We start from the raw sequence: 13856 nt of genomic DNA, 5'->3' as shown, positions 1-13856 counted from the left end.
CAGTTCTAGCTCCACCTGATACTAAGAAGGACTTTGTCATTTACTGCGACGCTTCCCGTCAAGGATTAGGCTGTGTCCTAATGCAAGACCGCAAAGTGATTGCTTATGCCTCTCGGCAATTGCGCCCTCACGAAGAGAACTACCCAGTTCACGACCTCGAACTTGCTGCTGTCATTCATGCGCTGAAGCAGTGGCGACATTACCTTCTTGGTAATCGTTGCGAGATCTTCACTGACCACCAAAGTCTGAAGTATCTGTTTACTCAGCCAGATCTGAACCTCCGTCAACAGAGATGGATGGAGCTTGTTGCAGACTTTGACTTGGGTATTTCCTATACGCCAGGCAAGGCTAATGTAATGGCTGATGCCTTGAGCCGCAAGTCTTACTGCAACCACCTCCAGGTTCATAAAGTTCAGCCCTCGCTTGTTGAAGAATTCAGAAAGCTAAACCTCCATATTGTTCCTCCGGGTGCACTCGCTCCCCCTCCTAAGGAGTTTGGCAAGGTGAACCTCCACGTTGTTACCCAGGGTTCCCTTAATACCCTAGTTGCTAAACCAGATCTCGAGGACAGCATCAAAAGGCTACAGAAGTATGACTCTGAAGCCCACAAGATTAAGCGCTACCTCGCAGAAGGAAAGCCCTCATTCTTCACCATTGCTGAGGATGGCACCCTATACTTCAAGGGCCGCCTAGTGGTGCCATGTGCAGAGAAAAACCTGGATATGACACAGGAAGTTATGAAAGAAGCTCATGATACGCCTCTATGTATCCACCCTGGTAGTACAAAGATGTACCAAGACATCCGTCAGAGATTCTGGTGGTCTAATATGAAGCAAGACATTGCTCGTTATGTTGCTGAGTGTGACGTTTGCCGTCGTATCAAAGCAGAACATCAAAGGCCTGCTGGAACTCTGCAACCTATCTCTATTCCTGAATGGAAATGGGACCATGTTGAGATGGACTTCGTCACTGGATTTCCCAAATCACAGAAAGGTAATGATGCTATTCTTGTCGTCATTGACCGGCTTTCCAAAGTTGCACATTTCCTGGCGGTCAAAGAAACGATCACTGCTAGCCAGTTGGCAACGCTCTATATGTCCAGGATTGTTTCACTCCACGGTATTCCATTGGTTATCAGCTCAGACCGTGGCAGCTTATTCACTTCAAGATTCTGGGCAAGTTTCCAGGAAGCTATGGGAACTCATCTGTCATTCAGTACTGCGTTTCATCCTCAATCGCAAGGGCAAGTTGAACGCGTCAACCAAGTCCTCGAAGATATGCTTCGAGCTTGTGTTATTTCCTTCGGCAAGAAATGGGAGGAATCTCTCCCGTATGCTGAGTTCTCTTATAATAATAACTATCAAGCTAGTCTGAAGATGGCCCCCTTCGAAGTGTTATATGGACGAAAGTGCCGAACCCCTCTGAACTGGTCAGAAACTGGGGAACGTCCACTCTTCGGTCCGGATATTATCCAAGATGCCGAAGAACAAGTCCGCATTATTCGCGAGAATCTCAAGACTGCTCAGTCACGTCAGAAGAGTCAATATGACCGTCATCATAAAGACCTGGTCTATCAACCTGGCGAAAAGGCTTATCTTCGAGTCACACCTATGAAGGGTGCTCACCGCTTCGGAATCAAGGGCAAATTAGCTCCTCGATATATTGGCCCATTCACTATTCTCGAAAGGCGTGGAAAAGTGGCATACCAACTGGAGCTACCGCCGAACCTTTCTCAGGTTCACGATGTGTTCCATGTGTCACAGCTCCGCCGTTGCTTCAAGGACCCAATCCGAGCTGTGGATCATGAAGTGCTCGAATTGCAGCAAGACCTCTCCTATAAGGAGCATCCGGTCCGCATTCTTGACCAAGCTGAACGCCGCACACGTCAGAAGGCGATCAAGTTTCTCAAAGTCCAATGGTCGCACCATTCTGAAGATGAGGCCACTTGGGAACGAGAGGATCGTCTGCGCGAAGAATACCCCGCACTGTTTCCTTCTACCTCCTAAATCTCGGGACGAGATTTCTTGTAGTGGAGGAGATTTGTAACACCCCGAGAATCATGCTACAGTAACTCTCTGTGATTAAGCTAATCATGTTGCTAAAGAGGGCTTGATCACATTGGAATCACATTTCTTTTCAAACTCCTAATTCAAACTTCAATTAAAATTAAAGTGGAAAATAAAAGTTTTCAAAAATTTAAACAAAAATGTTCGGTGGGTGCCAAATAATACACTAGTAATTGTTGTGGAGAAAACTCCTTTTTAGAAAATGCCTAAGTATTTTAAAATAGATTAAAAGGTGAAAGAAAATAAATAAAAGAAAATGCAAAACAAAACAGAAAAAAAAAAGAAGCAAAAGCCCCACCCCACTGGACCTGGCCCAACTTGGCCAACCCCAGGCCCAGCCGGCCAGCACCATTCCCCCCCCCCCCCGGCCGAAAGGCCCAGCTCCACCCCGGCCCAACTCTCTCCCCTTATCCACTCCCCAGGCCCCCCCTCCCACCGACACCCCCCATCCCCAAAATATCTCACCTCCCTCCCCTGCCTCCCCCGATCTGGATCGGGAGGAGACCACCGTCGCCGACGCACTCGACCCCGCCGCCGCTCGGAGCTCGCCTCGCCGGAGCACTCCCCCCCCTCGCCGGCCTGCACCCCGACACCGCATCGCCGTCGTCTCCGTCTCCTCCCCGCGCACCGCTGCCACCTCCCTACGGCCCCAGTGAGCCGCACCTTCCTCCCCCCTTTCTCCTCTGCCCCCGCGCGCACCCCGCCGCAGCCGCCAGCCCCGTGCACCACCGCCGCACACGCGTACGCGCATCGCCCCCCCAGCGACCGTCTGCTCCCACCTCGCCGCGCCCTGTGCGTGCCGCCCGCCCGTGCTGCGCCCCTGCTCGCGGTGCGCGCCCGCGCCCCGAACCGCACGCCCGTCGACCGGCCTCCGTCGCCCGCCCCCTCTCCTCTCGGTCACCGCCGCCCCGCTCGCGCTCCGGCGCGCCCCTGACGCGCTCGCCCGCGCGCCCGCGTCGACCTCGCGCCGCGCCCCCCCTTTTTCCCCGTGCGCCCCGCGCCCGAGCTCCGGACGGGCTCGCGTCCGCCGCCGCTCCGGTGGCTCGTCGGAGCCCCGCCTCCCCTGGCCCTGGCCGCCGGCGCCGGCGTGCGCCGTGCGCGCCCCGCCCCGTTGCCCGTTCGGGCCGTGCCCGATAACCCGCGCCCGTAGCCGCAGTGCCCCCCTGGGCCACTGCCTAGTGGGCCTCGCCCCTCTGGGCCACTGCCAGGTGGGCCTCGCCCCACCTGAGCCACTGGCCACTGGGCCCGACCCCCCTGGCCCAATGACAAACGGGCCCCAGCGCCCCAGAACGTTTACTAACTTAAAAAATATATAAATAATAATAATAATAATAATAATAAAACAATAAACTAATTAATAAATAATTAAATAAATAAATAAAATAATAAAAATAATAAATTAATTAATAAAAATTAATAAATAAATAAAGAAAATAAAAATAAAAATAATTTTAATTAGTTAATTAATTAATTAACTAAATTAATTAAGTTAATTAATCCTGTTTAAATTAATTAAACATTAATTAATTAGCTAAACCCTAATTAACCTTAACAGTGAATGACAGGTGGGTCCCACTGGACCCACATGTCAGTTCGACTTAGTCAACCCCTGTTGACTGCTGATGTCATAAATCCAAATTTCGAATTAAATTAAATAATTAATTAAATTCCAGAAATTAATAAAATTTTAGCAAATCATATCTTTTAATCCGTAACTCGGATTAAAATATTTTCAACATGAAAGTTGCTTAGAACGACGAGACGAATCCGAATACGCAGTCTGTTCGTCCACCACACCTCCCTAACCTATCGAACTCGCAACTTTCCCCTCCGGTCCATCTGTCCGAAAACGCGAAACATCGGGAATACCTCCCGGATGTTCCCCCCTTCGCCGGTACCACCTACTGTCGCGTTAGGACACACCTAGCACCGCTCATTTTCATGTCACGCATCGTCATGCTTATGTTTGCATTGTATTTACTGTTTCTTCCCCCCTCTTCTCTCCGGTAGACTACGAGACCGACACTGCTGCTGCCCAGTTCGACTACGGAGCCGACGACCCCTCCTACTTGCCAGAGCAACCAGGCAAGCCTCCCCCCCCTTGATCACCAGATATCGCCTATTCTTCTCTATACTGCTTGCATTAGAGTAGTGTAGCATGTTACTGCTTTTCGATATCCTATCCTGATGCATAGCCTATCCTTGCTACTACTGTTGATACCTTTACCTGCAATCCTACATGCTTAGTATAGGATGCTAGATTTCCATCAGTGGCCCTCCATTCTTGTCCGTCTGCTGTGCTATACTATCGGGCCGTGATCACCTGGGCGGTGATCATGGGTATATACTTATATACTACATACATGACACATGTGATGACTAAAGTCGGGTCGGCTCGTAGGAGTACCCGCAAGTGGATCTTTGTGGCGGACCGACAGGGCAGGTTGAGACCGCCTAGGTGAGAGGTGGGCCTGGCCCTGGTCGGCGTTCGCGGTTACTTAACACGCTTAACGAGATCTTGGTATTTGATCTGAGTCTGGCCATTTGGTCTATACGCACTAACCATCTACGCGGGAGTAGTTATGGGTATCCCGGCGTCGTGGTATCAGCCGAAGCCTTCGTGACGTCAGCGACTGAGTGGCGCGCGCCGGATTGGACTGGAACGCCACTAGGCTAGGTCTGCTTCCGGCCGCGTACGCAACGTGCAGGTGTGCATAGGGCGATGGGCCCAGACCCCTGCGCGCATAGGGTTAGACCGGCGTGCTGACCTCTCTGTTGTGCTTAGGTGGGGCTGCGACGCGTTGATCTTACGAGGCCGGGCATGACCCAGAAAAGTGTGTCCGGCCAAATGGGATCGAGCGTGTTGGGTTATGTGGTGCACCCCTGCAGGGAAGTTTATCTATTCGAATAGCCGTGTCCCTCGGTAAAAGGACGACCCGGAGTTGTACCTTGACCTTATGACAGCTAGAACTGGATACTGAATAAAATACACCCTTCCAAGTGCCAGATACAACCCGGTGATCGCTCTCTAACAGGGCGACGAGGAGGGGATCGCCGGGTAGGATTATGCTATGCGATACTACTTGGAGGACTTCAATCTACTCTCTTCTACATGCTGCAAGATGGAGATGGCCAGAAGCGTAGTCTTCGACAGGACTAGCTATCCCCCTTTTATTCTGGCATTCTGCAGTTCAGTCCACTGATATGCCCCTTTACACATATACCCATGCATATGTAGTATAGCTCCTTGCTTGCGAGTACTTTGGATGAGTACTCACGGTTGCTTCTCTCCCTCTTTTCCCCCTTTCCTTTTTATCTGGTTGTCGCAACCAGATGCTGGAGTCCAGGAGCTAGACGCCACCGTCGACGACGACACCTACGACACTGGAGGTGCCTACTACTACGTGCAGCCCGCTGACGACGATCAGGAGTAGTTAGGAGGATCCCAGGCAGGAGGCCTGCGCCTCGTTCGATCTGTATCCCTGTTTGTGCTAGCCTTTTAAGGCAAACTTGTTTAACTTATGTCTGTACTCAGATATTGTTGCTTCCGCTGACTCGTCTGTGATCGAGCACTTGTATTCGAGCCCTCGAGGCCCCTGGCTTGTATTATGATGCTTGTACGACTTATTTTTGTTGTAGTGTTGTGTTGTGATATCTCCCCGTGAGTCCCTGACCTTGATCGTACACATTTGCGTGCATGATTAGTGTACGGTCAAATCAGGGGCGTCACAAAGAGTCTCAAGTATATCTTCACTCAACCCAACCTCAACCTCAGGCAGACTCGATGGGTCGAAATGATTCAAGAGTACAACCCGAGTATCGAATATACTCCAGGAAAGGCAAATGTCATTGCAGATGCTTTAAGCAGGAAGGCTTATTGCAACAGCTTAATTCTCAAGCCTTTCCAACCGGATCTTTGTGAAGCTTTCCGCAAGCTGAATCTCCAAGTTGTTCCTCAAGGCTTTCTTGCCAACCTCATAGTCTCTCCTACTTTGGAAGATCAAATTCGTGAGGCAAAACTCCTTGATGCCATGGTGAAGAAGGTGAAACGTGGTATCGACAAGGGTCTTTCCAAATACAAGTGCTATCGCATTGATGACAGAGACAATTTATTCTTCGAGGACCGGATTGTGGTTCCTAAAGGTGATCTAAGGAAAGTCATTATGAACGAGGCACACAATTCTCTCCTTTCCATTCATCCTGGAAGTACGAAGATGTATCATGACCTCAAGCAGTCGTATTGGTGGACTCGAATGAAACGAGAAATCGCTCAATTCGTGAACGAATGTGATGTCTGTCGAAGAGTGAAAGCAGAACACCAACGACCAGCTGGTCTCCTCCAACCTCTTGCTATCACAGAATGGAAGTTTGATCACATCGAAATGGACTTCGTGACTGGTTTTCCAAAGTCCAAGCGCGGAAATGATGATATCTTCGTTGTCATTGACAAGCTTTCTAAAGTGGCTCATTTCCTTCCAATCAAAGAATCCATCACAGCAGCTCAGTTGGCAGAGCTTTACACCTCCAGAATTGTCTCCTTGCACGGCATTCCACAATTGATTTCTTCTGATCGTGGAAGCATCTTCACCTCTAAGTTCTGGGACTCCTTCCAGAAGGCCATGGGCACAAACATTCGCTTCAGCACAGCTTTCCATCCTCAAACTAGTGGCCAAGTCGAGCGAGTCAATCAAATTCTTGAAGATATGCTCAGGGCTTGAGTCATTTCCTTTGGCATGAAATGGGAAGATTGTCTTCCATATGCTGAATTCTCCTACAACAACAGCTTCCAAGCAAGTTCGGGCAAGGCCCCATTCGAGATTCTCTATTGCAGAAAGTGTCGTACTCCTCTCAATTGGTCAGAGACTGGTGAACGCCAACTTCTTGGCAATGACTTAATCACTGAAGCTGAAGAAATGTGTAAAGTCATCCGTGATAATCTCAAAGCCGCGCAATCACGCCAGAAGAGTTACTATGATAGTAAGCATCGTGATTTGGCTTTCGAGATCGGAGACCGTGTCTACCTCCGCGTCTCTCCAATGAAAGGCACTCGTCGATTCGGTATCAAAGGGAAGCTTGCCCCTAGATACGTGGGTCCTTTCAAGATCATTGGAAAAAGAGGCGACCTCGCCTATCAACTTGAGCTTCCTTCCAACTTCGCGAACGTGCACGATGTGTTCCACGTGTCACAGCTCCGCAAGTGCTTCAAGACGCCTGAGCGCACTATCAACTTCGAAGAGATTGACCTCCAAGAAGATTTGTCTTATCATGAGCACCCCGTTGCTATTCTTGAAGAAACTGAGCGCAAGACTCGCAACAAGTCAATCAAATTCCTGAAAGTGAAGTGGTCGCACCATTCCGACCGGGAAGCCACCTGGGAACGCGAGGACCATCTCCGTTCCGAATATCCGGAGTTCTTTCAGTCCTAGATCTCGGGACGAGATCCTCTAGTAGTGGTGGTGTGTTGTAACACCCCGCTTGTAACTTGCCATATTTGTAACTCCGACTCTTGCCATTTTCGGCTTTGTGCTATAATTATTCCCTCCGTGGTCGGGTTTTGTCTTTCGTTTTGCATTTTGTCATGTCATGCATTTTCATATCATGTCATCATGTGCATTGCATTTGCATACGTGTTCGTCTCTTGCATCCGAACATTTTCCCCGTTGTCCGTTTTGCAATCCGGCGCTCCTATCTTCTCCGGTGCATCCCTCTTGTTTTCTTTCGTGAGCGGGTGTCAAACATTCTCGGAATGGACCGAGGCTTGTCAAGTGGCCTTAATATACCACCCGGAGACCACCGGTCAAGTTTCGTTCCATTTGGAGGTCGTTTGGTACTCCAACGGTTAACCGGGCATCCGCAAAGTCCATTTGAGTGTCCAGCAAAACCCCCCTAAAAACCAGCCCAAAACCCACCAAACTCTCTTCCATGCTCTAGGTCGTTCGATCACGATCGTGTGGGCGAAAACCGCACCTCATTTGGAGCCTCCTAGCTCCCTCTACCTATTTATATGTGAGACCTCCCGTATACGAATCGCAGATCAAACCCTAGCGTCTTCCACCTCGCGCCGCCGGACAAAGTCCACGCGCGCCGGACACGTCCGCCCGCGCCGACCGACGAATCGCACGCCGCCACGTGTCGTCGCCGCCACCTCCACCGCGCCGGCCCGCCCGGCCCGCCGCGGGCCCGCCGGCCCGCACCGCCGCCGCCCGACGCGCCTGCCCCGCCGCCTGCCCGCTCCGCCGCCGTGCCCGCGCCGCCGAGCTCGCCGCCACCATCGCCCGCGGGCCCCGCCGGCCGGCGACCTCGCCGCCATCCTCCTCCTCCGGCCTCGCCTCCTCCTCTGGCACGGGTGGCCGCCACCCCTCTCCCTCCTTCCTCTCCGGCGAGGGCTCCGGCCACCGCGCGCCCGAACCCTACCGAGCCCCGATCGGATCTGGTGGTACTGTAGCGTTGACTTTCCCCGACCCCCATATTTTTCTAAGTTTTTGCATTTTCTTATTAAGTGTCCATGTTCATCGTTGCATAACTCCTTGCATGTAGCTCTGATTTGCGCGTGTAATATGTCAAATTGTTCGTCTCATGATGCTCTACATTTTGTTCAATTGCACCATGTTCATTAGTGGTCATCTTGATGCCGAAATATCTGTTGGAAGAGGGCTAGTTGCTGTTATCCTCTGGTTCTTAACAAAACTTGGAGATTTGTCATTTTTGTATCATTTAATATGTGCATCTTATGGGCATGAGCTCTAAATGTGTTTTGTTGTATCCCATGCCATCTTTCCGAGGGTGTATGCCATGTATTTTTTTGGTATCTGTGATGACTAGCACAAGCATGCAAAGTAGGCTCCGTAATGTTTCTGATTTCAGGGACAGTGATTTCTAAGACTGTCTGCTGTTATTTTGTTGCCATGTAAACTTGATGCTACAGAGAGATCCATGCATATTTTGGTGATGTTCAGTAAGGATGTTTTGTAGATATAGTTGTAATTTATTCATTCCTGCCCTTGTTTGCAATTATGGAGTGCCATAGCATAACTCAATCTTGCTCTACTTTTGCTATAAAATATTTCTGACAGATTCTTAACATGATATTCATTTTTACCAAGCTTATTGTAGTTGATCCATTCATGCTATGCTTTTGTTCTTGCCATGGATAGCTTCATAAACATGCCATCTTGCTGTAGGTATGCTTGTTTTGTCATGCATTACTTTGTGGTGAGTGCATCAAGCTCACCAACATGTAGTCTGAAACCTGATAACGAAAGTTGCTATGTTTACATGCTTGCCATCATATCTTCTGGTCCTTTTTAGCTTATGGTCAGTAAGGGATTTTTGTCATATGCATTTAGTAGAACACTGCCATGCCTTGTTTTGCTATGTTAAGTTCCTGTAGCATGTTGATTTCGTGCTCTGAACATTGCTACCTGATGATGTTTTCTGCCATGTCCAGTTTTTCACCAAATCTGTGATCCTGTTATCTTTTGCACTTTTGCCATGCTTGTTTGAGCTTGATATGTTGTGATCTAGCCGTAGCTCAGTGTTTATCTTTTGCCAAGCATCTCCTTTAGATTACTGACATGTGCTTTGTTGCTATGTTGGAGTGCTGTAGCATTGTTGTTTGTTGCATTTTAAGTGCTATCATGCTGTTAATCGCAGATTCGTGTCATTCTTGTTTTGCTTGCCATTTGCAAACCGTGCATCCGTTTCCGGTGATCTTTATATCGATTTCGACCGAAATCATCTCATCTTTCCAGTGGCATGCTTGGTTTGCCAAGTTACTGCCTTGTTCATCATTTTCCTTCCGGAGCACGCATATGCATCGCATATCATATCTTGCATATCATACATGTTTTGCATCATGTTGCTTGTGCATTTCTCGTGGTTGATTGTGGTTCCGTCTGTTTGTGTTCTTGTCTTGGTAGAGCCGGGAGACGAGTTCGTGAACGAGGAACCTGTCGAGTACGCTTACGAGGATCAAGCTTTCGACAACTCCGAGAACCTTGCAGGCAAGATGACCACCCCTCGAAATCACTTCTATCTTTGCTTTGATAGTTGTTCGCTCTATTGCCATGCTGCGCTTCCTATCTTTTGCTATATCATGTCTCCCATTTTGCCATGTCAGCCCCTAACCACCCTTTCCTAGCAAACCGTTGTTTGGCTAAGTTACCGCTTTTGCTCAGCCCTTCTTATAGCGTTGCTAGTTGCAGGTGAAGTTGAAGTTTGTTCCATGTCGGAACATGGATATGTTGGGATATCACAATATCTCTTATTTAATTAATGCATCTATATATTTTGGTAAAGGGTGGAAGGCTCGGCCTTATGCCTGGTGTTTTGTTCCACTCTTGCCGCCCTAGTTTCTGATATACCGGGATTATGTTCCTTGAGTTTGCGTTCCTTATGCGGTCGGGTGATTTATGGGACCCCCTTGACAGTTCGCCTTGAATAAAACTCCTCCAGCAAGGCCCAACCTTGGTTTTACCATTTGCTACCTAAGCCTTTTCCCCGGGTTTTCGCGAGCCCGAGGGTCATCTTTATCTTAACCCCCCCCCCCCCCCGGCCAGTGCTCCTTCGAGTGTTGGTCCGAACTGAGTAGACTGCGGGGCCCCCTCTTGGAAACTCGAGGTCTGGTTTTACTCGTAGGATGTCTCATCTGGTGTGCCCTGAGAACGAGATATGTGCAGCTCCTATCCGGATTTGTCGGCGCATCGGGCGGCTTTGCTGGTCTTGTTTTACCATTGTCGAAATGTCTTGTAAACCGGGATTCCGAGACTGATCGGGTCTTTCCGGGAGAAGGTTTATCCTTCGTTGACCGTGAGAGCTTATGATGGGCTAAGTTGGGTCACCCCTGCAGGGTATTATCTTTCGAAAGCCGTGCCCGCGGTTATGAGGCAGATGGGAATTTGTTAATGTCCGGTTGTAGAGAACTTGTCACTTGACCCAATTAAAATACATCAACTGCGTGTGTAGCCGTGATGGTCTCTTCTCGGCGGAGTCCGGGAAGTGAACACGGTCTGTGTTATGTATGACGTAAGTAGGAGTTCAGGATCACTTCTTGGTCATTGCTAGAAGACAACCGTTCCATTGCTTCTCTTCTCGCTCTCTTTTGCGTATGTTAGCCACCATATATGCTTTTGCCGCTGCAGTTCCACCTCACTACACCTTCCTTTCCTATAAGCTTAAATAGTCTTGATCTCGTGGGTGTGAGATTGCTGAGTCCTCGTGACTCACAGATTCTACCAAAACAGTTGCAGGTGCCGACGATGCCAATGCAGATGATGGGGTCGATCTCAAGTGGGAGTTCGACGAGGAACGTGGTCGTTACTATGTGTCTTTTCCTGATGATCAGTAGTGGAGCCCAGTTTGGACGATCGGGGATCTAGCATTTGGGGTTGTCTTGTTTTCATCTGGATTTTGACCGTAGTCGGTCTATATGTTTGTATTCTGGATGATGTATGATTTATATTCATGTATTGTGTGAAGTGGCGATTGTAAGCCAACTCTTTATCCCATTCTTGTTCATTACATGGGATTGTGTGAAGATGACCCTTCTTGCGACAAAACCACTATGCGGTTATGCCTCTAAGTCGTGCCTCGACACGTGGGAGATATAGCCGCATCGTGGGTGTTACAAGTTGGTAATCAGAGGCATCCCCGACTTAGGAGCCCCCTGCTTGATCGAATCGCTGGTGTTGTTGAGTCTAGAACAAAAATGTTTTGAGTCTTAGGATTATATATATCGGAGAGTAGGATTCTTTTTACTCCTCAGTCCCTTCGTCGCTCTGGTGAGGTCTCCTGACGTAGAAGTTTTGACTCTTCTCTCCTCAAATTTCACTAAAAAAAATTTAGGATCACGCGGGTATCTTGGAATCGTTCCGATGGTTTTGTGACGAGAACATTGTTCTTGGTACCTCCTGACATTTAGGGGTTGTGGCAGTGTCCCGGGGAGTTGAGCTCCGAGGTGTTGTCGTCACAATTTTATCGTTGCGGTTCTGGAATACCTGAGTTTCGCCGACATCGAAATCTCTTTTATGCAGTTGTTGGTGAGATCACCTCGACGCCACCCAGTACTGGGGCGGGAGTTCGGGAGTATTGCGATAACTTGTATAACGGATGTTTTTCGAAGGTTGAGGTAAACGATTTCCGAAGGTCTCTTGGTTATGTGTTGACGGATGGATACAGCTGGATCTAGGGATTGCTAGTTTGGATGATATATTTTGTGTCCCCTATATCCCCAACACCAGATTGCATAACCAGAAAGTTTCGGGAGTTTATAAGTGGGAATTCAAGTAGCCTTAGGATATCTTTCCGACAGACGCATGATATGAGATTGGGGTTCGACGTCTAGTGGTCCGCCTGTACACGGTTGATTTTACAGTGGTCTCGTAGTGTCTTAAAGAGTCCTTGGCTATGCTGACTCGGGGACGCTTCGTATGTCATGTGCACAGCCTTGTACATGATGGTGCTGTACGATTGAGCCCATGTGGGCCCCACCACGAAAACTTCGGACGAAATCTCTATCATATGTTTGTTCTGGCTTATTCTGCAAGCCAATACTTTGTTTTGTTTTCAATTGTGGTATTCGAGTTTGCTTCTAAGTCATATGTTGATTCCATATCTTTTTCAAGTGGCTTCTCAACTTATGGAAGTGTGATGATTTACTACGGAATTCATTCGTTCATCTTCGTTCGAATGTTATTTGTGAAGACTATATGTTGCAATTTCTATCCATTGATTCTACTTATCTATTTGTCTATCAAGATGCTAACGGATGTCACCCTCTTCAGGATGGCTCCGCCAACGCGTCAGAATCAGGATCGCAATGAAGGGAGTCAAGCGAACCCTCCGCCACCACCTCCACCTCCGGAGGCATGGCAAGCTATCATGGCAGCCACCAATGCCAATGCTCAGATGATTCTGCAACTCTTGCAAGAACGCACCCAAGGGCAAGGCAATCAAGGCAATCAAGGTCAAGGCAACAATCAGTTTCACTTTGCCACTCTCAACCAGTTTCTCGCAAATCAGCCCAAGTCTTTCAGCTACTGTGCCGAGGCCACGGATGCCGATGATTGGCTCGTGGACATCAACAAGCATTTCGAATGTAGCAATGTCAGGCCTGAGGACTATGTCAAGTTCGCTTCTTTCCAGCTCAAGGACCAAGCTGCTGATTGGTTTCAGCAATACAAAGATTCCACAGGAGGTCGTGTGATCACTTGGACTGACTTCTGTCGGGACTTCAAAGCGCACCACATTCCACAAAGTGTTGTTGAGAGCAAGCGTGAGGAGTTCCGCAATCTCAAGCAAGGCAACATGTCTGTGTATCAATACAACATCCAGTTTCAGAAACTTGCTCGCTTCGCTAAACAAGACGTTCCTTGTTGAGGATATAGACCTTAGAGTCACCCGCCAGGAGGGGCCGGGTTACTCATATGGTCATTGCCAGAAGCCCGGCGCCAAGCTTAAAGACGGTGGGCCAAAGATGGGCTTAAGACCCGGATATGGCTTAAGGCCCGTAGTTACAATCATTATTATGGTAGAACTTGTAGTGTAAGGCAAGAATAGTTGAGAGTCCGAGCCGGACACTCTTATGAGCCGGCCGGGACTCTGAGAGCTGCAGGGCGTCAGCCTCCCTATATAAAGGGACGACCTGGCAGCAGTTTAAGGACGACAACAATCTCATCGAGAGCCGGGCATAGCAGTTTAGCTCCCTGGTGATCGTAACCCTAATCAATACCACCTCAAACTGGACGTAGGCTTTTACCTTCACCGTAAGGGGCCGAACCAGTATAAACCCTC

This window comes from Aegilops tauschii, chromosome 3 (assembly GCF_002575655.3).
Source record: "Aegilops tauschii subsp. strangulata cultivar AL8/78 chromosome 3, Aet v6.0, whole genome shotgun sequence".
Lineage (NCBI taxonomy): Eukaryota > Viridiplantae > Streptophyta > Magnoliopsida > Poales > Poaceae > Aegilops > Aegilops tauschii.
Note: the sequence above shows the minus strand (reverse complement) of the source record.